This window comes from Oncorhynchus mykiss, chromosome 32 (genome assembly GCF_013265735.2).
Source record: "Oncorhynchus mykiss isolate Arlee chromosome 32, USDA_OmykA_1.1, whole genome shotgun sequence".
Lineage (NCBI taxonomy): Eukaryota > Metazoa > Chordata > Actinopteri > Salmoniformes > Salmonidae > Oncorhynchus > Oncorhynchus mykiss.
Genome location: NC_050572.1, coordinates 11,549,648 through 11,577,533, shown reverse-complemented (window position 1 = coordinate 11,577,533; position 27,886 = coordinate 11,549,648). Strand labels below are relative to the sequence as shown.

At 47.1% G+C, this 27,886-nt stretch overlaps 1 protein-coding gene across 3 annotated transcripts in view; it reads right to left on the bottom strand.

The window, feature by feature from the left end:
- The window catches only part of LOC110487925 (phosphoprotein associated with glycosphingolipid-enriched microdomains 1), a 103,176-nt gene extending 78,991 nt beyond the window's left edge, over positions 1-24,185 (bottom strand). For 2 of the 3 annotated variants that reach the window (XM_036971459.1, XM_036971460.1), the window contains exons 1-2: positions 24,036-24,185; positions 23,878-23,961 (exon numbers count right to left, since the gene is read on the bottom strand). The gene's annotated coding sequence lies outside the window, so the exon portion shown is untranslated. Of the gene's footprint in view, positions 1-23,877 lie in introns of all 3 variants that reach the window. The other variant, XM_036971462.1, reaches the window with a different exon arrangement.
- Positions 24,186-27,886: the final 3,701 nt, after the last annotated feature.

The following is a 27,886-nucleotide window of genomic DNA, read 5'->3' as shown; positions in this document are numbered from 1 at the left end:
GGTGGTAGAGGTTGCAGTTAAATACAAACTCCTCTCCTCACTGGGCCTACCCTGTGGTGGTAGAGGTTGCAGCTAAATACAAACTCCTCTCCTCTCCTCACTGGGACTACCCTGTGGTGGTAGAGGTTGCAGTTAAATACAAACTCCTCTCCTCACTGGGCCTACCCTGTGGTGGTAGAGGTTGCAGTTAAATACATTCCTAAGTTCTTACATAGTTGGTTAAGCGTTAAAGGGACTTTTGTGACCAAGGACAATTCGATTTTTGTAGGTATTTTTCTAATGTGAAAAACCTAGCAATGGAGAATGTTCTGTAGTGCTTCTACAAGAGGGTTATACCAGTCAACAACTAACTGGAGTTTCCAAGGAAACTGAAGTTCCTAAGGCAACTTTGAAGGATATGACAACAGGTATTAAACTGTAGAAGGATATGGTGTAGAAGGATATGGTAACAGATATTAAACTGTAGAAGGATATAGTGCAGAAGGATATGACAACAGATATTCAACTATAGAAGGATATGGTAACAGGTATTAAACTGTAGAAGGATATGGTAACAGGTATTAAACTGTAGAAGGATATGACAACAGGTATTAAACTGTAGAAGGATATGGTGTAGAAGGATATGGTAACAGGTATTAAACTGTAGAAGGATATGACAACAGGTATTAAACTGTAGAAGGATATGGTGTAGAAGGATATGGTAACAGATATTCAACTGAGGAAGGATATGGTGTAGAAGGATATGGTGTAGAAGGATATGGTGTAGAAGGACATGACAACAGATATTCAACTGTAGAGGGATATGGTGTAGAAGGACATGACAACATATATTCAACTGAGGAAGGATATGGTGTAGAAGGATATGGTGTAGAAGGATATGGTAGCAGGTATTAAACTGTAGAAGGATATGGTGTAGAAGGATATGGTAACATGTATTAAACTGTAGAAGGATATTAAAACAGGTATTAAACTGTAGAAGGATATGGTAACAGGTATTAAACTGTAGAAGGATATGGTGTAGAAGGATATGGTAACATGTATTAAACTGTAGAAGGATATTAAAACAGGTATTAAACTGTAGAAGGATATGGTGTAGAAGGATATGGTAACAGATATTCAACTGAGGAAGGATATGGTGTAGAAGGATATGGTGTAGAAGGATATGGTGTAGAAGGACATGACAACAGATATTCAACTGTAGAGGGATATGGTGTAGAAGGACATGACAACATATATTCAACTGAGGAAGGATATGGTGTAGAAGGATATGGTGTAGAAGGATATGGTAGCAGGTATTAAACTGTAGAAGGATATGACAACAGGTATTAAACTGTAGAAGGATATGACAACAGGTATTAAACTGTAGAGGGATATGGTAACAGGTATTAAACTGTAGAAGGATATGGTGTAGAAGGATTTAACAACAGGTATTAAACTGTAGAAGGATATGGTGCAGAAGGATATGGTGCAGAAGGATATGGTGCAGAAGGATATGGTGTAGAAGGATATGGTGACAGATATTAAAATGTACAAGGATATTGTAACATGTATTCAGCTGGGCAAAACAGCCAAACACGAAGCAACAAAAAAAAAACATCAGTAATGTGTTTAGTCCTCCCACTCTCACCATGTTTATCTTACATCAACATGAGAACCACACAGTCTCAAGGTTAAAAAGAAAAGCTCTCGAGGAAAGACCCACAAATATGCATTTCTTCTCTTTACGTGGCCAGAATTTTTTTTCTCCTAATGTAGCCTACTATTGACTCACTCAGGGGTCCTCCCCCCTACTCTAACTCTCAGCCCCCGCTGTCAATACCCATGGCCAAGTCCTCTATGAGTGTCATTGTGCAGCTATGGATAATGCAGCATATTTACCAATTGTTCGCTTTGGCAAACGACCAGACACAGATTTACTCAATGGGCCCTATGTGTTTTGGAGAGGGAGGGAGGGAAGGAGGGAGAGAGAGAGAGGGAGGGAAGGAGGGAGAGAGAGGGAGGGAAGGAGGGAGAGGGAGGGAAGGAGGGAGAGAGGGGGAGGGAAGGAGGGAGAGGGAGGGAGGGAGGGAAGGAGGGAGAGAGAGGGAGGGAGGGAGGGAAGGAGGGAGAGACAGGGAGGGAGGGAAGGAGGGAGAGAGAGGGAGGGAAGGAGGGAGAGAGAGTGAGGGAAGGAGGGAGAGAGAAGGAGGGAAGGAGGGAGAGAGAGGGTGGGTGGGAGGGAAGGAGGGAGATAGAGGGAGGGAAGGAGGGAGAGAGAGGGTGGGAGAGAAGGAGAGAGAGTGAGGGAAGGAGGGAGAGAGGGGGGAAGGAGGGAGAGAGAGGGTGGGTGGGAGGGAAGGAGGGAGAGAGAGGGAAGGAAGGAGGGAGAGAGACGGTGGGAGAGAAGGAGAGAGAGGGAGGGAAGGAGGGAGGGAGGGAGGGAGAGGGAGGGAGGGAAGGAGGGAGAGAGAAGGAGGGAAGGACGAAGAGAGAAGGAGGGAAGGAGGGAGAGAGAGGGAGGGAAGGAGGGAGAGTGAGTGAGGGAGGGAGGGAAGGAGGGAGAGAGAGTGAGGGAAGGAGGGAGAGAGAGGGAGGGAAGGAGGGAGAGAGAGTGAGGGAAGGAGGGAGAGAGAAGGAGGGAAGGAGGGAGAGAGAGGGTGGGTGGGAGGGAAGGAGGGAGAGAGAGGGAGGGAGGGAGAGAGGGAGAGAGAGGGTGGGAGAGAAGGAGGGAGAGAGAGGGAGGGAAGGAGGGAGGGAGGGAGGGAGGGAGGGAGGGAGGGAGGGAGGGAGGGAGGGAGGGAGGGAGGGAGGGAGGGAGGGAGGGAGGGAGGGAGGGAGGGAGGGAGGGAGAGGGAGGGAGGGAGGGAGGGAGAGAGAGGGAGGGAGGGAGAGAGAGGGAGGGAAGGAGGGAGAGAGAAGGAGGGAAAGAGGGAGAGGGAAGGAGGGAAGGAGGGAGAGAGAGGGAGGGAAGGAGGGAGAGAGAGGGAGGGAAGGAGGGAGAGTGAGGGAGGGAGGGAGGGAAGGAGGGAGAGAGAGTGAGGGAAGGAGGGAGAGAGAGGGAGGGAAGGAGGGAGAGAGAGGAAGGGAAGGAGGGAGGGAGAGAGAGTGAGGGAAGGAGGGAGAGAGAGGGAGGGAGGGAGAGAGAGAGAGAGAGGGAGGGAAGGAGGGAGGGAGAGAGAGAGTGAGGGAGGGAGGGAGGGAGATAGAGGGAGGGAGCGAGGGAGGGAGGGAGATAGAGGGAGGGAGGGAGGGAGGGAGGGAGGGAGGGAGGGAGGGAGGGAGGGAGGGAGGGAGGGAGGGAGGGAGGGAGGGAGGGAGGGAAGGAGGGAGAGAGAAGGAGGGAAGGACGGAGAGAGAAGGAGGGAAGGAGGGAGAGAGAGGGAGGGAAGGAGGGAGAGAGGGAGGGAAGGAGGGAGAGGGAGGGAAGGAGGGAGAGAGAGGGAGGGAAGGAGGGAGAGGGAGGGAGAGAGAGTGAGGGAAGGAGGGAGAGAGGGAGGGAAGGAGGGAGGGAGAGTGAGGGAAGGAGGGAGAGAGAGAGGGAGGGAAGGAGGGAGAGAGAGGGAGAGAGAGAGGGAAGGAAGGAGAGAGGGGGGGGGAAGGAGGGAGAGAGAAGGAGGGAAGGAGGGAGAGAGGGGGAGGGAAGGAGGGAGAGAGAGGGAGGGAAGGAGGGAGAGGGAGGGAAGGAGGGAGAGAGGGGGAGGGAAGGAGGGAGAGGGAGGGAGGGAGGGAAGGAGGGAGAGAGAGGGAGGGAGGGAGGGAAGGAGGGAGAGACAGGGAGGGAGGGAAGGAGGGAGAGAGAGGGAGGGAAGGAGGGAGAGAGAGTGAGGGAAGGAGGGAGAGAGAAGGAGGGAAGGAGGGAGAGAGAGGGTGGGTGGGAGGGAAGGAGGGAGATAGAGGGAGGGAAGGAGGGAGAGAGAGGGTGGGAGAGAAGGAGAGAGAGTGAGGGAAGGAGGGAGAGAGGGGGGAAGGAGGGAGAGAGAGGGTGGGTGGGAGGGAAGGAGGGAGAGAGAGGGAAGGAAGGAGGGAGAGAGACGGTGGGAGAGAAGGAGAGAGAGGGAGGGAAGGAGGGAGGGAGGGAGGGAGAGGGAGGGAAGGAGGGAGAGAGAAGGAGGGAAGGACGAAGAGAGAAGGAGGGAAGGAGGGAGAGAGAGGGAGGGAAGGAGGGAGAGTGAGTGAGGGAGGGAGGGAAGGAGGGAGAGAGAGTGAGGGAAGGAGGGAGAGAGAGGGAGGGAAGGAGGGAGAGAGAGTGAGGGAAGGAGGGAGAGAGAAGGAGGGAAGGAGGGAGAGAGAGGGTGGATGTGAGGGAAGGAGGGAGAGAGAGGGAGGGAGGGAGAGAGGGAGAGAGAGGGTGGGAGAGAAGGAGGGAGAGAGAGGGAGGGAAGGAGGGAGGGAGGGAGGGAGGGAGGGAGGGAGGGAGGGAGGGAGGGAGGGAGGGAGGGAGGGAGGGAGGGAGGGAGGGAGAGAGAGGGAGGGAGGGAGGGAGGGAAGGAGGGAGAGAGAGGGAGGGAGGGAAGGAAGGAGGGAGAGAGAGGGAGGGAAGGAGGGAGAGAGAAGGAGGGAAAGAGGGAGAGGGAAGGAGGGAAGGAGGGAGAGAGAGGGAGGGAAGGAGGGAGAGAGAGGGAGGGAAGGAGGGAGAGTGAGGGAGGGAGGGAGGGAAGGAGGGAGAGAGAGTGAGGGAAGGAGGGAGAGAGAGGGAGGGAAGGAGGGAGAGAGAGGAAGGGAAGGAGGGAGGGAGAGAGAGTGAGGGAAGGAGGGAGAGAGAGGGAGGGAGGGAGAGAGAGAGAGAGAGGGAGGGAAGGAGGGAGGGAGAGAGAGAGTGAGGGAGGGAGGGAGGAAGATAGAGGGAGGGAGGGAGGGAGGGAGGGAGGGAGGGAGGGAGATAGAGGGAGGGAGGGAGGGAGGGAGGGAGGGAGGGAGGGAGGGAGGGAGGGAGGGAGGGAGGGAGGGAGGGAGGGAGGGAGGGAAGGAGGGAGAGAGAAGGAGGGAAGGACGGAGAGAGAAGGAGGGAAGGAGGGAGAGAGAGGGAGGGAAGGAGGGAGAGAGGGAGGGAAGGAGGGAGAGGGAGGGAAGGAGGGAGAGAGAGGGAGGGAAGGAGGGAGAGGGAGGGAGAGAGAGTGAGGGAAGGAGGGAGAGAGGGAGGGAAGGAGGGAGGGAGAGTGAGGGAAGGAGGGAGAGAGAGAGGGAGGGAAGGAGGGAGAGAGAGGGAGAGAGAGAGGGAAGGAAGGAGAGAGGGGGGGGGAAGGAGGGAGAGAGAGGGAGGGAAGGAGGGAGAGAGGGGGAGGGAAGGAGGGAGAGAGAGGGAGGGAGGGAGGGAAGGAGGGAGAGACAGGGAGGGAGGGAAGGAAGGAGGGAGAGAGAGGGAGGGAAGGAGGGAGAGAGAGTGAGGGAAGGAGGGAGAGAGAGGGAGGGAAGGAGGGAGAGAGAGGGAGGGAAGGAGGGAGAGAGAGTGAGGGAAGGAGGGAGAGAGAAGGAGGGAAGGAGGGAGAGAGAGGGTGGGTGGGAGGGAAGGAGGGAGATAGAGGGAGGGAAGGAGGGAGATAGAGGGTGAGAGAGAAGGAGAGAGAGGGAGGGAAGGAGGGAGAGAGAGTGAGGGAAGGAGGGAGAGAGGGGGGGAAGGAGGGAGAGAGAGGGTGGGTGGGAGGGAAGGAGGGAGAGAGAGGGAGGGAAGGAGGGAGAGAGACGGTGGGAGAGAAGGAGAGAGAGGAAGGGAAGGAGGGAGGGAGGGAGAGGGAGGGAGGGAAGGAGGGAGAGAGAAGGAGGGAAGGACGAAGAGAGAAGGAGGGAAGGAGGGAGAGAGAGGGAGGGAAGGAGGGAGAGTGAGGGAGGGAGGGAAGGAGGGAGAGAGAGTGAGGGAAGGAGGGAGAGAGAGGGAGGGAAGGAGGGAGAGAGAGTGAGGGAAGGAGGGAGAGAGAAGGAGGGAAGGAGGGAGAGAGAGGGTGGGTGGGAGGGAAGGAGGGAGAGAGAGGGAGGGAGGGAGAGAGGGAGAGAGAGGGTGGGAGAGAAGGAGGGAGAGAGAGGGAGGGAAGGAGGGAGGGAGGGAGGGAGGGAGGGAGGGAGAGGGAGGGAGGGAGGGAGAGAGAGGGAGGGAGGGAGGGAGGGAAGGAGGGAGAGAGAGGGAGGGAGGGAAGGAAGGAGGGAGAGAGAGGGAGGGAAGGAGGGAGAGAGAAGGAGGGAAGGAGGGAGAGGGAAGGAGGGAAGGAGGGAGAGAGAGGGAGGGAAGGAGGGAGAGAGAGGGAGGGAAGGAGGGAGAGTGAGGGAGGGAGGGAAGGAGGGAGAGAGAGTGAGGGAAGGAGGGAGAGTGAGGGAGGGAGGGAGGGAGAGGGAAGGAGGGAAGGAGGGAGAGAGAGGGAGGGAAGGAGGGAGAGAGAGGCAGGGAGGGAAGGAAGGAGGGAGAGAGAGAGAGGGAGGGAAGGAGGGAGAGAGAAGGAGGGAAGGAGGGAGAGGGAAGGAGGGAAGGAGGGAGAGAGAGGGAGAGAGAGGGAGGGAAGGAGGGAGAGTGAGGGAGGGAGGGAAGGAGGGAGAGAGAGTGAGGGAAGGAGGGAGAGAGAGTGAGGGAAGGAGGGAGAGAGAGTGAGGGAAGGAGGGAGAGAGAGGGAGGGAAGGAGGGAGAGAGAGTGAGGGAAGGAGGGAGAGAGAGTGAGGGAAGGAGGGAGAGAGAGTGAGGGAAGGAGGGAGAGGGAAGGAGGGAAGGAGGGAGAGAGGGAGGGAAGGAGGGAGAGAGAGGGAGGGAAGGAGGGAGAGAGAGTGAGGGAAGGAGGGAGAGAGAGTGAGGGAAGGAGGGAGAGGGAAGGAGGGAAGGAGGGAGAGAGAGTGAGGGAAGGAGGGAAGGAGGGAGAGAGGGAGGGAAGGAGGGAGAGAGAGGGAGGGAAGGAGGGAAGGAGGGAGAGAGGGAGGGAAGGAGGGAGAGAGAGGGAGGGAAGGAGGGAAGGAGGGAGAGAGAGTGAGGGAAGGAGGGAAGGAGGGAGAGAGGGAGGGAAGGAGGGAGAGAGAGGGAGGGAAGGAGGGAGAGAGAGTGAGGGAAGGAGGGAGAGAGAGTGAGGGAAGGAGGGAGAGAGAGTGAGGGAAGGAGGGAGAGAGGGAGGGAAGGAGGGAGAGAGAGTGAGGGAAGGAGGGAGAGAGAGGGAGGGAAGGAGGGAGAGGGAAGGAGGGAAGGAGGGAGAATGGGGTGGGTAATATAAAAGAAAACACCAACATAATAAACTAACAGTGGATAATTAGCATAATTGCATCATTCTCTATCCCCTGCTGTTGTTCTCATGTTACTGCTGCACTTTGAGGAGAAACACAGAGATAAAAGCTCTCTCCGGTGACATGGGCTCCATCCTATTACCAGGCCCATTATCAATATGAAGGCCTGTTAGAATACAGTTCCAGTAACTCTTTATCAACATGACTCATACAGTCGCAATGGAGAGACACGAAGCAGGAACAGTCGGCATTATCAATATGGAAGCCTGCCTGTCTCTTCATTTCTAATCAAAATGGACTGGCCTCAGCCTCTATGGAAGGACTGTAGTATCAGGAATGGAGAGCAAAATATAATGGAGTCTGAACTCCGGAGAAGGAGGGTTGGAGTCTGGCCTCTGGAGTAGGAGGGTTGGAGTCTGGCCTCTGGAGTAGGAGGGTTGGAGTCTGGCCTCTGGAGTAGGAGGGTTGGAGTCTGGCCTCTGGGGTAGGATGGTTGTAGTCTGGCCCCCGGGGTAGGAGGTTTGAAGTCTGGTGTCCGGGATAGGAGGGTCTCTGCCCATGTCTGGTCAGAGTCCGGTCAGAGTCCGGTCAGAGTCCGGTCAGAGTTTGCACATGTCTGGTCAAAGTCCGGTCAGAGTCCAGTCAGAGTCCGGTCAGAGTCCGGTCAGATTCCGGTACAGCTTTTATAAGATGGGAAACTGATGGTGTGTTGTACTATGCAGTCATTGTTACTCTTAATGTGGTTCTCACAGAACAGGGAAGACTTTCTTTCTCTCTTACACATACACGCACACACACAAGCACACACACATGCACACCGTACCACACACTACTTACAGTAAATAGACTGTTGGCCCAGCGATGACCACCTAGAAGTCTTCCTGTTCCTGCTCACACAGAAATAGAACATAAACAGATATGACAGAGCCAATGAAAAGACCTGATACAGATACAGGCCGCTTGTTGCTCCAGACCAGACTCGCCTCAAATCAGATCCAGCCTGGACAACCAGGTGAGCTACATCGTTGCCCATATCATATCATTGATTTTCCATCAATGATATCAAGCTTCTTGTTTTTAGTGTTTGATATGGAGTTTGTGTGCTTCTACGGTTTAACTATAAAAAGAGGTGGACTAGCACTGCCTAACTGAACTGGGACTGGGGTTGAGACTACAGCAGGCCTTTGTTACACTAAATGTTGTATCAATCAGCCCCAGCTAGATAACGTAACCTTTTCCCCAGCCAGGCCAGCCATTAGGAAGAGGAAGGTCCCCCTTTAATTGTGAAAAGTACAAGAGCTACATGGTGTGGTGCACTGTGGGTAATTAGGATGAAAAATATCAGACAAACACAGCTCCATGTCCCCGTCCCTCTGCCCACGCAAGGCTACCGACAAAACAGGACACCAGATCCTGCTCCTTGGGAGGTTTCCATCCAGAGAGAGAGGGAGAGGGTGGGGAGAGGGGGAGAAAGAATGAGGAGGGAAGGGGGGGGGGACTAGCGAGAAGGGGAGAGAGAGAGAGGGAGAGAGGGAGAGGGTGGGAGAGAGGGAGAGAGAGAAATAGAGAGAGGAATAGGGTGGGAGAGGGGGAGAGAGAGAGAGAGACTCAGTGAGCATAGCCTTGCTATTGAGAAAGGCCGCTGTAGGCAGACATGGCTCTCAAGAGAAGACAGGCTATGTGCTCACTGCCCACAAAATGAGGTGGAAACTGAGCTGCACTTCCTAACCTCCTGCCCAATGTATGACCATATTAGAGAGACATATTTCCCTCAGATTACACAGACCCACAAAGAATTTGAAAACAAATCCAATTTTGAAAAACTCCCATATCTACTGGGTGAAATTCCACAGTGTGCCATCACAGCAGCAAGATTTGTGACCTGTTGCCACGAGAAAAGGGCAACCAGTGAAGAACAAACACCATTGTAAATACAACCCATATTTATGCTTATTTATTTTATCTTGTGTCCTTTACCATTTGTACATTGTTAAAGCACTGTATATATATAATATGACATTTGTAATGTCTTTATTGTTTTGAAACTTCTGTATGTGTAATGTTTACTGTTAATTTTGATTGTTTATTTCACTTTATATATTCACTTTATATATTATCTACCTCACTTGCTTTGGCAATGTCAACACATGTTTCCCATGCCAATAAAGCCCTTGAATTGAATTGAATTGAGAGACAGGCAGAGAGAGAGACAGAGAGACAGAGAGAGAGAGAGAGAGATGGAGAGAGAGAGAGAGAGAGAGAGACAGAGAGAGAGAGAGGGAGAGAGCGGGAGAAGACAGGGGGAGATGAAGAGAACAGCAGGTATATAAGGTCTTTCTCAGACTTGTAACAAGGTGTCCCCTCTCTGCAAGGAGACTCCACCTTCAATCACATTTCTAATCACATTCCTCCTCGAGGAAGATAGACCATTGATGAATCTCCTCTTGATATCTCCTCAGGGACCATAAACCATTGATGAATCTCCTCTTGATAGCCCCTCAGGGACCATAAACCATTGATGACCCTTCTTGATAGCCCCTCAGGGACCATAAACCATTGATGACTCTCCTCTTGATAGCCCCTCAGGGACCATAAACCATTGATGACCCTTCTTGATAGCCCCTCAGGGACCATAAACCATTGATGACCCTTCTTGATAGCCCCTCAGGGACCATAAACCATTGATGACACTTCTTGATATACAAATAGACAAACGGTTGTTTGTTTGTGTTCATTATCTTGTGTCTCGAGTTCATTATCTTGTGTCTCGTGTTCATTATCTTGTGTCTATGGTTCATTATCTTGTGTGTCTAGGGTTCATTATCTTGTGTCTAGGGTTCATTATCTTGTGTCTAGGGTTCATTATCTTGTGTCTATGGTTCATTATCTTGTGTTGATGAGCCCTATGCATAAGGCCTCCAGGGATGTTGGGTGGTGTTTGCTGTTGAATGAAGGTCCTGTTTCCCATCAACACCTGACACCACCACACTGCCTCTCAGTGAGACCTGCTTTAAAAACACAGATAATGCTTTCCTCTACAGGAAGTGTTACGACTACACCCATTTCTTTTTACAGCGCCACCTAGTCAAAGGGTGGCAGAGCTGCAGTGTGTGTGTGTGTGTGTGTGTGTGTGTGTGTGTGTGTGTGTGTGTGTGTGTGTGTGTGCAGTGCTGTTATCCTGTGGTGTGAGATGAGGTTATTCCCTCCATCACATTATACAGGAGCAGCAGCGGCAGCAACACGCACACGCACACGCACACACACACACACACACACACACACACACACACACACACACACACACACACACACACACACACACACACACTGCAGTGCGCTGACCTGGGGCTGGACTGGCAACTAGGGCCCTGCTGTGTCAGCACCATTACATGACCAAGGGACCAGGAACACACACACACACACACACACGGTCCTATCCTATCCTATCAGACTCCATACTGCTGACCGAAGCCACAGCAGTCCAGCAAGTCATCTCCCCAAAAAATAGTCAGCCTCAAGCTGGAGTCAACTACGTAGCTCTATGTTAGTGTCACATGACTTACAGCTGGAGTCAACTACGTAGCTCTATGTTAGTGTCACATGACTTACAGCAGGAGTCAACTACGTAGCTCTATGTTAGTGTCACATGACTTACAGCTGGAGTCAACTACGTAGCTCTATGTTAGTGTCACATGACTTAGAGCAGGAGTCAACTACGTAGCTCTATGTTAGTGTCACATAACTTACAGCAGGAGTCAACTACGTAGCTCTATGTTAGTGTCACATGACTTACAGCTGGAGTCAACTACGTAGCTCTATGTTAGTGTCACATAACTTACAGCAGGAGTCAACTACGTAGCTCTATGTTAGTGTCACATGACTTACAGCAGGAGTCAACTACGTAGCTCTATGTTAGCGTCACATGACTTACAGCTGGAGTCAACTACGTAGCTCTATGTTAGTGTCACATGACTTACAGCAAGAGTCAACTACGTAGCTCTATGTTAGTGTCACATGACTTACAGCAGGAGTCAACTACGTAGCTCTATGTAAGTGTCACATGACTTACAGCAGGAGTCAACTACGTAGCTCTATGTAAGTGTCACATGACCCAGTTCATCTGGAGAGAAAACATGACTTATAGCTGGATGCACACAGCTTTGTTTTCTCATCAGGGATCTGTAGTAATGACAGGAGGGGAATAAGCGCACACCTGTTGTATTCGGCGCACGTGACAAATAAACTTTGATTTGATTTGATGTGTCAGGATTAACCACAATCCTGATGGAGACTTCTGACTTCACATCACACCTCTGGCAATTCCATCTAATCACCTTTACATTTACGTTGTATTCATTTAGCAGAAGCTCTTCTCCAGAGAGACTTACAGTTAGTGCATTTATTTGAAGATAGCGAGGTGAGACAACCATATATCACAGTGGTAGTATGTACATTTTTCCTCAATAAAGATGGGAAAACCTGTTTTGATGATTTCTGGTACATCTTCAAAATAAATCAATCACAGCGTGTTTTTGGACTCATTCAGCTGTTTATCCTGATTAAGTACAATACCATTGGAAATTAATGTTAATATACTTAGAGTGTAATATATTAATTCATTAAATATGGTGAAATAATTCAATATCAGAATATATATTTTTATAATCACATATATTTCTCACTAGTTTAGCCATTTAGAGATTTTAAAAAAATGTTCCTATGTACAATTGAACTGGGCGCTTTAGAAAGAGCTCCCTTAGTGATTGGGCAGCAGCTCGTTCATCTGTCTTCCCAGAATTCTAATAATAATATAAGCTGTTTAACAGTCTCTTTTATCCAAAGCAACTTACAGTCATGCGTGCATAGATTTCACAGCAATATCAGTCCTATTAGGAAAAGGCAAGTGAAAATAAAAAGTAAGAGATGTCTTCCTTAAGATAGTCTTTGAAGAGGTAGGGTTTCAGAGTCACACGTTTTTGGAAGAATGGCAGGGACTCCTAGCATCAGGGGAAGTTGGTTCCACCATTGGGGTGCCAGGACAGTGTTTACTCTGAAATGGCCGGTCACTAGGTGATACCTGGGAAATGTTTATTTCAGCATTGGGGTGCCAGGACAGTGTTTACTCTGAAATGGCCGGTCACCAGGTGATACCTGGGAAATGTTTATTTCAGCATTGGGGTGCCAGGACAGTGTTTACTCTGAAATGGCCGGTCACCAGGTGATACCTGGGAAATGTTTATTTCAGCATTGGGGTGCCAGGACAGTGTTTACTCTGAAATGGCCGGTCACCAGGTGATACCTGGGAAATGTTTATTTCAGCATTGGGGTGCCAGGACAGTGTTTACTCTGAAATGGCCGGTCACCAGGTGATACCTGGGAAATGTTTATTTCAGCATTGGGGTGCCAGGACAGTGTTTACTCTGAAATGGCCGGTCACTAGGTGATACCTGGGAAATGTTTATTTCAGCATTGGGGTGCCAGGACAGTGTTTACTCTGAAATGGCCGGTCACCAGGTGATACCTGGGAAATGTTTATTTCAGCATTGGGGTGCCAGGACAGTGTTTACTCTGAAATGGCCGGTCACCAGGTGATACCTGGGAAATGTTTATTTCAGCATTGGGGTGCCAGGACAGTGTTTACTCTGAAATGGCCGGTCACCAGGTGATACCTGGGAAATGTTTATTTCAGCATTGGGGTGCCAGGACAGTGTTTACTCTGAAATGGCCGGTCACCAGGTGATACCTGGGAAATGTTTATTTCAGCATTGGGGTGCCAGGACAGTGTTTACTCTGAAATGGCCGGTCACTAGGTGATACCTGGGAAATGTTTATTTCAGCATTGGGGTGCCAGGACAGTGTTTACTCTGAAATGGCCGGTCACCAGGTGATACCTGGGAAATGTTTATTTCAGCATTGGGGTGCCAGGACAGTGTTTACTCTGAAATGGCCGGTCACCAGGTGATACCTGGGAAATGTTCATGTCAGCAGTGCAGCAGCCGAGACGCAACACAGGCAGCCCAACAACACCACAACTATCAGACACCAGCCCAAACCTCCCTCCTTCCTGTTAGCCTGAGAAAATTGCTAAGGGCCCCCGGTTGGATAACAGTGTGTGTGAGTGTGTGAGTGAGAAAGTGAGTGTGTGAGTGAGTGAGTGAGTGAGTGAGTGAGTGAGTGAGAGAGAGATTGAGTGAGTGAGTGAGTGAGTGAGTGAGTGAGTGAGTGAGTGAGTGAGTGAGAAAGTGAGTGAGAAAGTGAGTGAGTGAGTGAGTGAGTGAGTGAGTGAGTGAGTGTGTGATCTGGACGGGCAAGATCAGACACGACGTGATGTGAGGTGTGTCTGGAGTCTGGACAAAGACGGCTGGCAGTAGTAATACGGTATGTACAGTAGGGACTAAACACCAATCTGAGACCTGCAATCAGACAATGGTGAGCCAACATTCCAAAGCCTAGAAAACACTGACAGGCCAAGAGTGACAACATGTTTTAAAGGCGTTGCCTACCTGACAACCAGGTGTCTGATATGTGTCTGGGCGTCATTAGATTATTATACAGTCTTGATTGTAGAGGAACAGGGTGTAGCTAGTATTCTGTATGCCCGGTGTTCACTACCCTGTACCCTGCTGTGGCCTATACTAAACCACTACCCTGTACCCTGCTGTGGCCTATACTAAACCACTACTCTGTACCCTGCTGTGGCCTATACTAAACCACTACCCTGTACCCTGCTGTGGCCTATACTAAACCACTACTCTGTACCCTGCTGTGGCCTATACTAAACCACTACCCTGTACCCTGCTGTGGCCTATACTAAACCACTACCCCTTACCCTGCTGTGGCCTATACTAAACCACTACCATGTACCCTGCTGGGGTCTATACTAAACCACTACCCTGTACCCTGCAGGGGCCTATACTAAACCACTACCCTGTACCCTGCTGTGGCCTATACTAAACCACTACCCTGTACCCTGCTGTGGCCTATACTAAACCACTACTCTGTACCCTACTGGGGCCTATACTAAACCACTACCCTGTACCCTGCTGTGGCCTATACTAAACCACTACCCTGTACCCTGCTGTGGCCTATACTAAACCACTACCCCTTACCCTGCTGTGGCCTATACTAAACCACTACCATGTACCCTGCTGGGGTCTATACTAAACCACTACCCTGTACCCTGCAGGGGCCTATACTAAACCACTACCCTGTACCCTGCTGTGGCCTATACTAAACCACTACCCTGTACCCTGCTGTGGCCTATACTAAACCACTACTCTGTACCCTACTGGGGCCTATACTAAACCACTACCCTGTACCCTGCTGGGGCCTTCACTAACACCACTACCCTCACTGCTGTGTTCACAGTGGTGTACAGGGCACTATTCCCTATATAGTGTACTATGTGTACTATGGCCCATAGGGTTCTTGTCAAAAGTAGTGCACTCTGTAGTATGGCTGGGAATTGCCAGGGACCTCATGATACGATATTATCCCCATACTTAGGTGCCGATACGATATGTACATGCGATTGTCACGATACGATATGTATTGCTATTTGACACTGCGATTTTATTGCGATTCATCGTTTTAAACATATCGCTCACCATGTGTCTGCTGCAGAAGGACAAGAGAGAGACATGAGAAAACCAGTGTCGATCAGTCACGGAAATAAAAGTGCCTAAAACAAAACTGGCTCCCCTATTTAAAAAGAAGATGGAGAACAAGCTATGAAAGACAAATCCCGACCTTTGACCCCCCCCCCCCCTTCCCCATCGATACTACAGTATATAGGGAACAGGATTCCATTTCAGATGCAAATCCCTGGAGAATATCGCTGTTATGACGTGACGTGAAAACCCGATGAACCATCAGAAACAGACAAATGACACACTTCCTCATAACACAACTGTATGAGTTGCAGTCTGTCACAATCGATTGCAGTGCCTTGACGGGAAACTAACAACCAAAACAAAACCTGAGCTAATGAGATGTGTGAGGTCGTAGCAGGGTGGACAGGGACCTGGATAACCATATCAATCATATGGTTGGAGTACAGAGACTGTGATCATTAAGGAAACATGTTCAAGATGGCATGTTCAAGATTGAGTGATCTTGATCTGAAAGATGTTTGATTTGGTCAGTGTGTCACGGAATAACTAAGTCTGTATTATAATTCATTAGTCAATCAGAATAACTAAGCCTGTATTATAATTCATTAGTCAATCAGAATAACTAAGTCTGTATTATAATTCATTAGTCAATCAGAATAACTAAATCTGTATTATAATTCATTAGTCAAGCAGAATAACTAAGCCTGTATTATAAATGGTATGTAACATCAGTCACATAACAATAATACATGACTGAAAATAAACTCTTTAATCCCACCCCCTCAGCCACTCTCAGCCCATCCCACCTATCACCATAGACCTCAGCTCTGTAATCCCACCCCTCAGCCACTCTCAGCCCATCCTGCCTATCACCATAGACCTCAGCTCTGTAATCCCACCCCTCAGCCACTCTCAGCCCATCCCACCTATCACCATAGACCTCAGCTCTGTAATCCCACCCCCTCAGCCACTCTCAGTCCATCCCACCTATCACCATAGACCTCAGCTCTGTAATCCCACCCCTCAGCCACTCTCAGCCCATCCCACCTATCACCATAGACCTCAGCTCTGTAATCCCACCCCTCAGCCAATCTCAGCCCATCCTACCCATCACCATAGACCTCAGCTCTGTAATCCCACCCCTCAGCCACTCTCAGCCCATCCCACCTTTCACCATAGACCTCAGCTCTTTAATCCCCCCCCTCCACCACTCTCAGCCCATCCCACCTATCACCATAGACCTCAGCTCTGTAATCCCACCCCTCAGCCCATCCTACCTATCACCATAGACCTCAGCTCTTTAATCCCACCCGCTCAGCCACTCTCAGCCCATCCCACCTATCACCATAGACCTCAGCTCTTTAATCCAACCCCCTCAGCCACTCTCAGCCCATCCCACCTATCACCATAGACCTCAGGTCTGTAATCCCACCCCTCAGCCACTCTCAGCCCATCCCACCTATCACCATAGACCTCAGCTCTGTAATCCCACCCCTTAGCCACTCTCAGCCCATCCCACCTATCACCATAGACCTCAGCTCTTTAATCCCACCCCCTCAGCCACTCTCAGCCCATCCCACCTATCACCATAGACCAACCCTCAGCCACTCTCAGCCCATCCCACCTATCACCATAGACCTCAGCTCTTTAATCCCACCCCTCAGCCACTCTCAGTCCATCCCACCTATCACCATAGACCTCAGCTCTGTAATCCCACCCCCTCAGCCACTCTCAGCCCATCCCACCTATCACCATAGACCTCAGCTCTGTAATCCCACCCCCTCAGCCACTCTCAGTCCATCCCACCTATCACCATAGACCTCAGCTCTGTAATCCCACCCTCTCAGCCACTCTCAGCCCATCCCACCTATCACCATAGACCTCAGCTCTGTAATCCCACCCCTCAGCCACTCTCAGCCCATCCCACCTATCACCATAGACCTCAGCTCTGTAATCCCACCCCCTCAGCCACTCTCAGCCCATCCCACCTATCACCATAGACCTCAGCTCTGTAATCCCACCCCCTCAGCCACTCTCAGCCCATCCCACCTATCACCATAGACCTCAGCTCTGTAATCCCACCCCCTCAGCCACTCTCAGTCCATCCCACCTATCACCATAGACCTCAGCTCTGTAATCCCACCCCTCAGCCACTCTCAGCCCATCCCACCTATCACCATAGACCTCAGCTCTGTAATCCCACCCCCTCAGCCACTCTCAGTCCATCCCACCTATCACCATAGACCTCAGCTCTGTAATCCCACCCACTCAGCCACTCTCAGCCCATCCCACCTATCACCATAGACCTCAGCTCTGTAATCCCACCCCTCAGCCACTCTCAGCCCATCCCACCTATCACCATAGACCTCAGCTCTGTAATCCCACCCCTCAGCCCATCCCACCTATCACCATAGACCACCCTCGTTTGGTTTCCATGTGCCATATATTTTTTAATTGTGCTGTGATGTTTTACATACATTTTGAACCTTTCAAATCATTTTGCATCCACAGACTGTGAGCCAAAGATGAAAACCTTTCCTACAAGTATTATATTATTTATTGACTGACTATGGCTTTCCAAATTGCTCAACACTGCTATTTGTAAGGTTCATTTTAAGTGATGTTGTGATTTTTTAACCATTCATGAAACAGGCTAAATAGGGGCAATACCAGAATAAAGGATCTAGTGATTCTGTCACTTTGCTGCAAAATCTATAGAGCTGAGATTGTTGTATGCCCCATATATATATATATATATATATATATATATATATATATATATATAGCATTGTGTTGGTGGAAAGAATATTGTATAATAATTTAAATTGAAAAACTCTAAGTGTTGAATCAGGTGTTGTTTTTTGTACCAGTTCATAAACCATGTGCCATGGAGTCGGTACATTGAAAATCTCTTCCCATTTATTTTGCCACCTGTATGGCAGCTGGTCCATTTTCATTAGTTGACATCAATGTGCATCAACACATTTTTTCACCGTCAGGGATGTCAATGTAATGGAATGACCTTTGAGAAGTGTACCAGTCTGCTACAGCTCTTTAGTTGTTCTTGTTCCAATCATTGCCAGTATTAACATGCTCTGAAAGCCATGACAACTAGCAGTCTAACAATGTTCACATCCAAATGGAAAATCATTTTGGCCATGGTCAATAGCAGTGAGCAGGTTTTAAATAGCACCAGCAACAGTCCGACGAACAGAGATCAATACCTTCATTATATGATTAGCATTTCATCTCTCCCTCTTTCTTTCTTCTCTCTGTGTGTATAGTGTGTATATATTTTTACATCCCTCTTATTAAGTTTGTCCTTTGCTCCTCCCTCCCTCCCTCCCTCCCTCCCTCCCTCCCTCCCTCCCTCCCTCCCTCCCTCCCTCCCTCCAGCCCTCCCTCCCTCTCTCTCTCTCTCCCTCCCTCCCTCCCTCCCTCCCTCCCTCCCTCCCTCCAGCCCTCCCTCCCTCCCTCCAGCCCTCGCTCCCTCCCTCTCTCCCTCCCTCCCTCCAGCCCTCCCTCCCTCCCTCCAGCCCTCCCTCCCTCTCTCCCTCCCTCCCTCCAGCCCTCCCTCCCTCCCTCCAGCCCTCCCTCCCTCCCTCCAGCCCTCCCTCCCTCTCTCCCTCCCTCCAGCCCTCCCTCCCTCCCTCCAGCCCTCCCTCCCTCCCTCCAGCCCTCCCTGCCTCCAGCCCTCCCTCCCTCCCTCCAGCCCTCCCTCCCTCCCTCCAGCCCTCCCTACCTCTTTCTGCCATCTTCAAGGGGTTTTTAAGCATTTAAAAGTGAAACACATGGATAGTATTAAACTAGAATAAGCAAGCATTTACAGTTACTGGTGAGTCAATTGTGAATTCCATGGCTATTTGGGAAATGATGAACATTGGAAATGGTTTTGTAGTCTAAACTGAAGAAAAAATGTATCTCCGCTCCTTCAATAATTTAGGCTTGCATGAGGGAAAGGAATGGAAGTTCTCTGAAGATAGAGGCTTTTGATGCCAGGAAATTAGAATACGTAAGAAGTTTTAGAGCCAGCCAAGCCTTTTAACTATAACCACAGTTGCCAAAACACCTTCTGGCAGAGGCTTGCTGACAGTGTGACTCAGGGAGAGAAACGGCTCTGAGGTGGCTCAAGAGTACTTCCTGTTTCCTAAACTACTTTATGGAGCCTGTGAGGTTAAAATCATAATCTCATATAAACACACTCACAGACACATGCAAAGCATGCACACAGACACAAGGACATGCAAACACATGCACGCACACACACAGGATTTAACTCTCAGCCCCAGGTGAACCAGTTTAATGGTAAAGTTGTCAAATGGAGCATATTGCAGTAATTGCCTCAGAGTGTCCGTGTAGAACCAGACACCTCGCTGTTTACATCCCCCAGTGATTGGAAGCAAACACGTCTCAAGCCTCTGAAGTGGATTCTAGCCACCGATATACACAAGCCTAGATCTGTAAGGACTATTGGAAGAAACTGCTCTGCCAAAAAATTCTTACATATTGCAGCTTTAAATCATACAATATTGTAAGAAATGATGGTATCAGTTTACAGCATCACTAAGGCCCAGGTGTCTGTGTCATCGGGATTGAGAGGCCCAGTTGGTGCCGTGCAGACAACTTCACACATGGTTCCTTCTCCCAGCTGTAGAAACACTTGTCCATAGTTCATATGAGCATGTTAAGAGTATATGTATATATATTTTTTTTAAATAAATTAAGGCATATATACATTTTTCAACCATTTTCCATCCTTCAACATCAGGCTTCGATTTCTGGTCAAACAGATAGCATCTACTAGAAAAAGTCTTAAAAGGTATTATAAATACATCAACACAATGTAGAAGTAAAGACCCCTGTGAAGACTAATAGCAACATTTATATATTTTGATTTTTATATTTTTTAAGAAACATTACCAAAAACCCACGCATACGTTCTAGTTTCTCTCCCCAATGAGAACAGAGGATAATGAAAGTTCATAAAAGTAACAAATAAAGGAAGACCTATAAATTAGTTATAGTGTTTTTACTGTTATTAATTAAATTATTAAGTGGATTACCAAATCGGTAACAGGTTTTTCAGAAACAAAATCGGTAACGGAATTTCTGCAATTGAATGGGCTACAATGAGAAATCATAGTAGTCACATGTCACAGTTGGGTTCACACGTTTGGACAGCACAGCACAGTACAGTACAGCACAGTAAAGAAAAGTTTAGTATAGTTCAACACAGTGCAATACAGTAGAGCACACTAGAGTTGAGTACACTATAATGTACTCTACTGACCTGAACTATACTATACTCCACTGAGCTCTACTGTACTGAACTATACTATACTCTACTGGGCTCTACTGTACTGAACTGAACTACACTATACTCTACTGAGCTCTACTGTACTGTACTGAACTATACTCTACTGAGCACTACTGTACTGAACTATACTATACTCTACTGAGCTCTACTGCACTGAACTATACTATACTCTACTGAGCTCTACTGCACGGAACTATACTATACTTTACTGAGCTCTACTGTACTGAACTGAAATATACTCTACTGAGCTCTACTCTACTGAACTATACTATACTCTACTGAGCTCTACTGTACTGTACTGAACTATACTCTACTGAGCTCTACTGAACTGTAGTGAACTATACTATACTCTGCTGAGCTCTACTGCACGGAACTATACTATACTTTACTGAGCTCTACTGTACTGAACTGAACTATACTCTACTGAGCTCTACTCTACTGAACTATACTATACTCTACTGAGCTCTACTGTACTGAACTGAACTATACTATACTCTACCGAGCTTTACTGTACTGAACTGAACTATACTGTACTGTACTGAACTATACTATACTCTACTGAGCTCTGCTGTACTGAACTGAACTATGCTATGCTCTACTGAGCTCTACTGTACTGAGCTGAACGATGCTATACTCTACTGAGCTCTACTGATCTGAACTATACTATACTCCACTGAGCTCTACTGTACTGAACTATGCTATACTCTACTGAGCTCTACTGTACTGAACTATGCTATACTCTACTGAGCTCTACTGACCTGTACTGAACTATACACCACTGAGCTCTACTCTACTGTACTGAACTATACTATACTCTACTGAGCTCTACTGTACTGAACTGAACTATACTCTACTGAGCTCTACTGAATTGAACTATACTATACTCTACTGAGCTCTACTGAACTATACTCTACTGAGCACTACTGGATGGTTGCTGATAATGAGCCGCTGTACGCCTAGATATTCCATTAATAATCAGCCGTTTCCAGCTACAATAGTAATTTACAACATTAACAATGTCTACACTGTATTTCTGATCAATTTGATGTTATTTTCATGGACAAAATAATTTACTTTTCTCTTCAAAAAACAAGGACATTTCTAAGTGAGCCCAAACGTTGGAATGGTAGCCCATGTATACCTTTGTGTACCTTTTAACGATGCATCACCATGATCTTTCTGAAATTCTGTTACCAAACACATTTCTGCCAGTAAATGTGTTTTTTGTATAACGTTGCATGTAAATTCTTAAAAGTAGTCCTTGTGCATAGTTGTATGGTTTGTTAAACTTTGAAATTAAGGTTTTTGTTTGACATACATTTTAAGTGAACAATCGGAGCCTCGTTGCTATTCTGTTATTGTGGAATTGCCCACAAATTAAGTGCGGTCATGTCACTCAGAAGGTGTGTGTGTGTGAACAAAAGCTTTCACCTCTACGAAACAAATTCTTCTTCACATTGTGTGTTAGGAGAATGTAGTGGTGTGTGCTGAAGTCGACTTCAAGTCTTCTCCACAACAGCTGCCAGTACCCTACAGCTAATTATAAACATGGACATGATACACCACTAGTGCAGGGGTTGAATATATCACAGACATGTGGCGCATACACAATTGTCTGCTTCAATCAATTTTGTCCAACACAAACATTATTAGTGTCTAGCTGATTAATCCACATATTTGACCTGAGGGTGTAATAAACTGGTATTAACAAACGCAGCCGTCAATGCTGCAATATGTAACTTTTGGGTCGACCCGACCAAATTCACTTAGAAATGTGAGTTATAGATCTGTCATTCTCATTGAAAGCAAGTCTAAGAAGCGGTAGATCTGCTCTATGTGCGCTCGTTTTTTGCGTCTTTTACTTTCGGTTTTGTACACCAGCATTTCAAACAGCTGAAAATACAATATTTTTTGTTATTGAAATTATATTTCACAGAGGTTTAGTTGGTACAATGATTCTCTACACTGTATATTGCTTGTTTTGTCACAAACTGAAATTAGGTACACTCTCCGAATTCTAGCAACTAGGAAGTAGTGGAACCAATAGCCAGTTTCAACTTGGCTGACATAAAGGCATCCCACTTGGGCACAGACTTCAGTTCAAGGTCTAGTTTTGATTTACATTTGGTTGAGATTTTAACCTACTGTACGTGAATTCAACTTGAAATTCAACAAAAAAAAATCACTATGTCATTGGATTTAGGTTCAAATTTGTTTTCAGTATTCCATGTTCATTCAAAGTCATCACATAGATTGCTGGGGGGGGGGGGGGGGTTGAAATTAACTGGAAAAATTGTTGATTCAACCAGTTTTTGCCCAGTGGGTTGTCTATATCAAGACATTCAGAGAAACGAACTACTCTTGGTCAATAAACTCAGTGTGATATAGTCCACGAGAGAATTACAGACTCCCCGAGGGAAGTTTATTCTCAGATCCAACATTTGGTCAAAACAACGTGATGATTGTTATGCTACAGAAGTAGTCTTGTCTGCCCTGCATACGGCCAAACTGGCCAGAGAATCTGTGAAAGTTTAAACCACGAGTTCCTCTTCTAATTCCAGTAGACATACACAGACTACACAACACAACACAACACACACAGACAATGACTACAAACACAGTAGACTAACACACAGAACGAGGGCGGGTGTTTCTCTTGGCACCGGGGAACAGAAAGTGCCAGCCTGCTAGGCCAGTGGTAGGGAAGAAACCTCTAAGCCTGTTGCTGTCAATAAAGCCAATGCTGTTTGTCTGTCTAATGACAGGGTACACGAAGTCTTTGGCTCAGAGACTACTGGCCCAGTCATCAATCTGACCTCAACCCTTCTGATACGCTTCTGTTATATGATGCTTATGTTATGGCGGCCATTGCAGGGGAACAATGAGCATCTCAATATACCATCAGGATGCTATTGTAGAATAGAATAGAATAGGCCTACTGTAACCTGCTGCTGGTCTTGCTGTGTGGCTATAGGACCAGTTTATCTCTGTACCCATGCAGGAAGTACATTTGCATCTCAACACCAGATGAACGTCACTATTATGAAGATTGAGTGGCAAGTACTTCATTTAACTTACTATAAACTCACTTAATTTACTAAACTAAAGAGGGCAGGCTTGAAGATAATAGACCGACAAAATTCCATATAATGTAGGCCCACACTCTAATCTCTACATTTGTCTTCAAAGTGTAACGCTTAACTTCTTTACAGTAATTCCATGTATGACAATTGTGTCTTCCTATCCATAAAACATGTGGCTTTTTGAAAAGCGTACAAAGAAATACCAAGGAGCCTTAATATATTGAGACAAATTCATTTGCTTCTCAGCGAAAACCGAGAACTCATGACAAACGCAGATCAGAAAACACGATGTAGACTACTGCATTCAACTTCGAATTGATGCCCAAATGTTTAACTGCTGCCTTGATTAATATATCAAATAGCTTAGTAGCCTCACAGAGCAGAAACTTTGATTCAGCGCTCCAATTAGTTCAAGCGGCAAAGGCCTTTCATCCAATATCAGTCTCCCTGCAGCCCAAGTCCCCTATCTCCCCCATCATCAATATTCCCAAAATCGTTGGTTCATTCAATGGGGCTGTTCAAAGCCCACCTTCCTTGCCTGGCGGTGCTGCAGCAGAATAAATAAATAAATAAATCTATGTTTCGGAATTTGCACATAGAAACCAAACACACACATCTGCCATTAGAAATAAACGGACCTGTTTGACATTAAGGCGCAACTTTCTACATTCGTAGATGGAGTCTGGAGAACACTTACCGGAGAAGATTATCCATGAATAGCATTCGGTTAGGCTACTGTTGAATTGAAACTCGTTGGATTTGTTAAGCGAGGCTCCACCACCTAAAAAAAAACCGCATTTATTAAATGATTAACATAAAACTGATAAGTATTAGTAAACCCTTATACAAACCTACTATTCAAAGCAGAGGAGCTGTGAGGCGCGTTCTCCACCGTGCACGAATATTCCCAGACGTAGTACGGTGCAATTCTGCCTCTGCACGCAGACCAAGCCTACTCCTTTCCTATTCTCCGGCAAAACGTTGGGGAGGAGTGACAGCTCTCATCAGTGTGTTGTGAACAACATTAGCGTGAGCAACAATAGTGGATTCGGCGGTTCGCCTTTAAAATAAAAGTCCCCATTGAAAGGGATAACAATAGTGCAATCATGCCACAATTGGACTAAACAATGCACCAAAAAAAATGGAACTTGTTATATAAACTCACCAAAATGCAATAATTAGTTTATTTGACACAAAGAACACCTATGGATGTTGGGTCCATGAAATTGGGTATCAGCCTACTCAGTGACACCCACAGATTACAATTCTAATGAGTTTACACACAAATATTAGCATCGTACCTCTTATTATACTTTGTAGGCTGATACCCCATTTCATAGACCCAAGATCCATAGGGAAGGCTGTAAATTGCAATGAACATCCAATACGCACAATAGACTGAATAGTGAGCTGATTTCCCATAGTTATAGTCCTACAATAAGAGCTAGGACGCTAATATTTGTGTAAATTCTTTAGAATTTTAATATGTGGGTGTCACTGAGTAGGCTGATACCCCATTTCACGGAAGGCTGTACATTGCAATGTGAGTATGCCCCCAATGTCCACAGTGCTTTTTCAACAGATGTTTTGTAAAATAACGATTTTATAATAACGACGCGTCTTTTCTTTAATTTATATAACAGCATTCCAACCTTGTTTAGCATTATTTAGTCAAATTGTGGAATGATTCTACTATATCCGTTTGCGTGTTCCAATCGGGACTTGTATTTTGAAGGCAAACCACCGATTCCACTGTTGTTGTTCACGCTAATGTTGTTCACAACACAATCGTACATCGCTTCGTAAAACAAGTATGGTCTCTGGGACATGTAGTGCGTAATTGCACTCAGAACGTGGAGAGGTTTATGACAAATTGCGCTACGCTAGCCTCATCAATGGATGCTATTGAATGCTCTATTTCAAAGCTTTACATGTGTATAAAGTGTTTTCAAAACTGTATTTGATGTTTAATGTAGAGTCAAAGTAAGTAGGCTACATCTAAGATGTTGTATGTTATTATGATGCCATTTAATTGTTTACCAATAATTTCAGTTACACCATTATAGTAGAACACCACTTTTATTGCACAGCAAGATACCTTGATAGTTGAGTATTAAGAACAACAGGAGCTTACACACAGGCAATAGTCTGTCTGTCTTCAACTAACCCAAATGGCTCTTTTGGGAGTGAGCCTTTGCTTACTTAATACATTAAATAAGACAATAACAGTCGTCTCTGACTTCCTGCCTGGCTGGTTGAAAGAATGATTCAGCATGGTCACAGTTTATATTTAGCCACTCATAGTGCACATAACAAGTGGAAAATAAAATACAAACACCCCATACTGTTATTTAACCTTTATTCTTAGGAGTCGACCCCTTCCTGGTCAATTCCTCTACATTGTTTCTTTGAGCCAACCCCCCTCCCTGCTTACTTCATTTTGGACTTTAGGCCATTTGCCACTGGTCCCAGTAGGGCTGATTGTCATGGTCAGAGTAAAGGGGGGAAAAGCTAGCAGAAGAGGAGGAGGGAGGTTGATATAGCCAGGAAATGCTTGCCTCAAGCCTTATGGCTATATATAGATTGTGACTGTTCATTCTTCACTCCTACTGTCAAATCATCACAAGGCATTGGTCGCTGGCGGCAACTCAGGAAACTCAGGGCTGATGACTTGGTCCTCTGACTGAACAGAACATGATGAGAGGTTCTAAGTTTAGGACCGGAGGAGGGTGTGGGGAGCTTGGGAAGAGAGAAAACACTTGGGTTATTTATCACAATGATGAATACTGTATAGCTAAAAAGAAAGCCTGTTAATTCCGCTTCTTAACTGAAAAATGTCTGTTAATGGCAGAGAAGGACCAGGGTGGGGGTGTGGGGATGTCAGATATTTTTAAACGCTATTTACCCCCATGATGAATACAGTATGGTTAAAAATAAAAGCTCGTTATTTCCGCCAACAATAAAAAAAGAAAAGCGTGGAAACTTTCTTTTGCACAATATTTTGGTGATGTATGTTGAGTAATACACAATGTTTTAAAAGTCGGATAAACCCTCTAAACTGCCTACCAGACTGCTCTGAGGTGTCCGCGTGGTCCTAAAGCACACTGGTGCCTCGTTGTTTTGTACCATATTTCAATTATGCAAAAATGCAATTTCAGAATGTGTTTTGGGGGGGTGCAAAACGGGGGGGGGGGGGCAAAGATGCAATTTCAGAATGTTTTTTGTACCATATTTCAATTATAAAACGGGTGGGGGGGGGGGGGGGGGGGGGGGGGGGGGGGGGGGTGCAAAGATGCAATTTCAGAATGCGGGGGGGACAGACCCCCAGTGAAAGTTACACCCCTGGCTTTCTCACAGTCACACTCACAACCCACCACAGCTGTTATCATTGTACTGTCTACACACACTGTTTATGGCTGAGAGGACACAGAGTCTGTGGCCGAACATATCTACCATATTCCCTGGTGCATTACACAGGAAGGCTGGCCTTAAATTAAGTGTGACATAAATGTATCTGATTAACAAATACTGCCACATTCACCCACCGCTTCTCATTACAACCCAAAGCCACATTGCTTTTACATTCTGTGTGAAAATAATTTTTGACAACTTTCCTGGTGGAATCAGAAAATGTCTGTATTGATAAAGCCTTGTAGGCTACAAACCCACAGACACACATACACCCCCCCCCCCCCCCTTCCCCCTGCCTCAAACACAAATGGCATCTGACTAAACCACCAACACAGTAGAATTCTAATAAAAGTGTTTTGCGGTGTGTCTTGTGCATTTAACCCCTTCCATTCTGGTTCTATCAGGAAACAACAGCAGCTTGTGTTATACCGCCACGATACTTGTCCACTTGATTATGTTACCTGTGTGTTTGGGTGTCTATTTAAAGTGGCACCTCTGCTATATTGACTCAGAGCATGACAGGGCGTGTGTGTGTGTGTGTGTGTGTGTGTGTGTGTGTGTGTGTGTGTGTGTGTGTGTGTGTGTGTGTGTGTGTGTGTGTGTTACCTCTGCTATTGACTCAACGTATAACAGATTGCCCCGGATGGTCAGTCCTCTCCACCCTAACTTAATTTTAGACATAAACATCATCAATCAGTAGATTAGCAGAGGATGTCAGTAGCGATTTAATCTCAGTAAACAGTAATCAGCTGTGTCAAGTAATTCAGAAACAGTCGCTAGTGTTTATTGAATATTAAGTGAATGGCATAAAATATGAAAAATATTTTTTAACCATTTAGGATACACATGGATTTGTCTAATTTATTATGTCCAATGGAAATGAAGTGAATCCAATAATAACCTATTCATTTTATTAATCTCATATTATTTTGGACGAAGTGAATATGATTTGATGTAGCCTACGTAAACTTGTATATTTTATCAAGTAGGCTAGCATTGAATTACAGCATTACTTATCCTATCTATCCTATCTACTGACTACCGATCCTACCGATCCTCGACTTCGGTGATGTCATCTATAAAATAGCCTCCAACACTCTACTCAACGATCTGGATGCAGTCTATCACAGTGCCATCCGTTTTGTCACCAAAGCACCATACACTACCCACCATTGCGACATGTACACTCTCGTTGGTTGGCCCTCGCTTCATACTCGTCGCCAAACCCACTGGCTACAGGTTATCTACAAGTCTCTGCTAGGTAAATCCCCGCCTTATCTCAGCTCACTGGTCAC